Genomic DNA, 4,331 nt, shown 5'->3' with positions numbered 1-4,331 from the left:
TAATTCCCACCCCTTCAAGTTACATATTGAGAAAAACAACCACATTGTCTTTGGCCCACTAAGAGAATGCCTCCCCAGTTTACTGTAGTCTATAAAGGAGAGAGGGGGATAAGGGTATTATCGACAAGGAATCTGACATGATTATGGATGCGGAAAGTCAAGCCATAGTTTAGTATAGTTTAGAGATACACACAGAAACAGGCCCTTCGGCCCACCGAGTCCACACCGACCAACGATCCCCACATATTAATACTATCTGACACATTAGCGACAATTTTACATTTGTACACAGTCAATTAGCCTACAAACCTGTACGTATTTGGAGATCGGTGGGGGCGCTGCGAATCGGCTGCCCTGCCAGCAATGTATCCGTTATTTCGACTTTTTTTGTTTTTTTTAGTGTGTCCAAATGTTTTAGTGTCTATCTGTACGTATGGTGTGGGGGATTTTGGGGAGGGGAAAGGGGGGAACCGTTTACGATCGCCTCCTCCATGTCGCCTCCCTCACGGCCTAACATCATGGATTGGACCGGCCTTTCCGGAGTCGGGCCTAGAGCTACAGCAGCGGCCGCAGCGTGGACTTTCCATCGCGGCGCGGACGAACCCTTGCCGGGGGTCGCCAGAGAGGAGTGCTCCGATCGCTGGCCCGCGGACTGATACATCCTGAAGCCGCGATCTGCGGAGCTTCAGCAGCGGGCGTAGCATGGACTTTCCATCGCAGAGTGGACGGACCCTTGCTGGGATTCACCAGAGAGGAGTGCTCCGATCGCTGGCCTGGTGACTTTGGCATCATGGGGCTGTGGTCTGCGGAGCTTCTAGCCGCGGGCGTGGCATGGACTTACCATCCGGAGCCTGGGATCCCTTGCCGCGGATCGCCAGAGAAGAGCTCCGACCGCCGGCTTGCGGCCTATAACATCCTGAAGCCGTGGACTCCGGTAAGAAAGCGCCGATTCGGGACATCCAAGCCGCGGAGTGCGTTTGACTGTCCCGACGTAGGAGTTTCAAATCATCCCGGCGAGAGGGCCTGTACATCCGGCCGTCCGTAGCGGCGACTGAGGAGGGTTTATGGCCCCGACCATGGCTGAACTTTGTGCCTTCCACCACAGTGAAGAATGCTGTGGTGGATGTTTGTGTTAAATCTTATTGCGTATTGTGTGTTATTTTTAATTGTGTCGCTGCTGGCAAATTCATTTCACTGCACCTTCGGGTGTATGTGACGAATAAAATTGACTTTGACTTTGTGGGAGGAAACCGACGATCTCGGAAAACCCAGGTCACGGGGAGAACGTACAGACTCTGTAAAGACAGCACACGCTGTCGGGATCGAACCCAGGACTCTGGCGCTGAAAGCGGTGAAAGCGCGGTAAGGCAGCAACTCTACCGCTGCGCCACCGAGCTGCAAAGAGGATTAAAACAGTCAAGGATAATCCCATTGAGCCACTGAAAAATTGGGCACTGGAGGAAGACCTTAATCAACCACTGAAGGATTGCTGAGAGAGTAAGAAACTGTCATTGCTGTCACAAACAATGGGGATTTGATTTGTGACTTTGGATAGGGCCATCTCGATTCTATGGCTGGCACAAAAGGTGACTGTGGAACAATGGTACAGGTTTGAGAGATACTATATATTAATGGACATATATTAATGGGCTAATGAGAGAAGAAAAAGATTGTAGATGGAACAATATTTTGCAAGGTGAAAGGGGTCAAAGAAAGCATTTTGTAAAGGGAAGGGTGATGATTGTTTGGAAGGAAATTGGGAAAATATCTGATGAGAAACATCTTATATTCAGCATTTATATATTGTCTAAAAGTGGGCTAAAAGGCAGGTGGGATGCTTAATTGTTGAATAGGAAAAGAGGTAAATAGTGCAGTAGTGAGGTCCTACAGAAAAAAAAAGAACTTTTGGAGAGTTAAATTGTAGAGAGCAGAGAAATCAGATTGAAAATAACAAATTCAGGACCAGCCAAGGGAAGTCTGGACATGTTTGAGTAAGAGGTGAAGCAACAATGTCCACAGGATACATGAAGACTTCTGAAGACCAGTACAATGTTCAGGGACAACTCTCAATACTTATTTGCTCATTATAGAGTTGAAGTGCAAAATAAACTGGAAAAGCATGGGCTTCCTGTGCTTTCAAGTATTGTTTTTTTACTACATAAGGGCAGCAAAATTCAATGAAATAGATAATGAAGACGTATAGTGTGGTGTACTGTAGGCACGATAAGATTCTTGGGTCTATTCCTGATAATTGCTCCCAGCTAATTTGGTCGGATGGAACAAAGGAACAAAGGGTTGAATTTAGTAATGAAGGCAAAATTCTTGGAATATGTCCAAATATTGGATGATATGATGGAAGAAACTTGGAATTGAGTTAACTTATTAAGTTTTGTTGGGCCAGACATCTTTGTTCATCCATATTTATTTGTGATTTTTCAAGAAAGATTCAACAGAACTATAATGCAAATTGTTTCATCAATGCACATGTATTCTGGTGCCTTGAAAGTAAGATGTTTTAAATAATCCTCAGAAGACATGTGCTATTGGCAAGGCCAGCTTCCAGTCCACATCCCTCATTCCCCTGCTATGAAACGAATGGGAGCCTTGCTCGGCCATTCCTGAAAGCATTTGCCTTCAAGGCAAGATCAGATAAGATTTCTTGCACTCACAAAGTTGTATGATCACTGTTATGATAATACCCTAATTTTTATATAGACATTCTTAAATGAGTTTTTAAATTCTCCAGCAGTCTTCAGGAATTTAAACTCATTTTCTCTAGATTAGAAATCCAGGATTGTCTTCTGAACAACTAATTCAATAACATAGACACAAAATGCTGTCGTAAATCAGCAGGACGGGCAGCATCTCTGGAGAGAAGGAATGGGTGACGTTTCGGGTCGAGACCCTTCTTCAGATCCGACCCGATCAGTCTCGACCCGAAACATCACCCATTCCTTCTCTCCAGAGATGCTGCCTGTCCTGCTGAGTTACTCCAGCATTTTGTTTCTATCTTTGATTTAAACCAGCATCTGCAGTTCTTTCCTACACATGTTGCAATAACATAATCACCATGATAATTCTGCTGTTCGAAAGACATTTCTTTGAATGCTGGTTCAAGGTGCAAAATCAAACTGCTGGAGGAACTCGGCAGGTTTTATTTCATTCATGTTTCCTGCATCTTTATGAATTAGTTTCTGGATTTTTATCTGATGGAAATGTAATTTGATCAAAATTATATTGTTTAGGGAAAACATAGAAACATAGAAAATAGGTGCAGGAGTAGGCCATTCGGCCCTTCGAGCCTGCACCGCCATTCAATATGATCATGGCTGATCCATTTTTTTCAGTAGAGGAATTCAGAATAATGGACATAACTTTAAAGTTATGGCATACCAGGGTGAATCCCCATTACAAATATTAAGGATAGGCCACCTAAACAACATCAAAAAAGTTTGCTAGATTTTGAAAAATAAAATTGCTTGATATAGAATCAATCTAGATAGATGTGATTCAGATACATATTTACTCATAATATAGCTGAAAGGTAGTATTGATTCAAGTTGAATGCCTGCTCCTGTTCCTGGGTCAAATATTAAAAGGAGAAACCAAATACAACTGTGTGGATAGATTTCATCTTCCAATGTTCCATTTTGCAACCTTTATATAATTAATCATGCTCATTGAAAATAAAGATTTTGGAATCGGTAACTGAAATTTTCGAATGTGAAGAAAATGCTAAAAAAAAACGGATTCAGGAGTTAGGAAAATATGCAGAATATAAAATAGACACTAAAACTAAGATGACCTCATATGTAAGTTTGTAATTGACTGTTATCTGAAACGACCACGAGGTGGCGGATGATACAGAAGAGTATTATGCGTCTCGGGCACTGGGTTCAGCAATTGCAGGCAGCAACCCTGGCTGGAAATTTTCTATGGTTTTTACAGTAAATATCCTTTCGTTTATCACCGCGTTTATTTTAGTTTGCGGAATAAAAGTTGCATTCGCATTCAAAGGACCAAAAATGCAATGCTCAAGGCCCTGCGGATGCATCCTATGTGAGATTAATATGTCACTTCTTCAAGCCGCTGTGTGGCGCCATGTGTGCATTGAATCGGTTGCATTAATCGCCTTTTGTATGCGCGTCGGTGCAAAAAAAAAAAAAAAAAAATAGGCTGGGGATTTAAAAAAAAAAAAAAAAGCATGGTGGTGGGATGAATTTTGAAAAAAATACAGATGGTGAATTTTGTTGCATTTTGGTGATCTTGCTTTGCTGGGGGGGGGGGGGGGGGGGGGGAGAAAGCGAGCTTTTGGGGAATGACCTCAATCA

The sequence above is a fragment of the Amblyraja radiata genome, chromosome 3, assembly GCF_010909765.2.
Source record: "Amblyraja radiata isolate CabotCenter1 chromosome 3, sAmbRad1.1.pri, whole genome shotgun sequence".
Lineage (NCBI taxonomy): Eukaryota > Metazoa > Chordata > Chondrichthyes > Rajiformes > Rajidae > Amblyraja > Amblyraja radiata.
Note: the sequence above shows the minus strand (reverse complement) of the source record.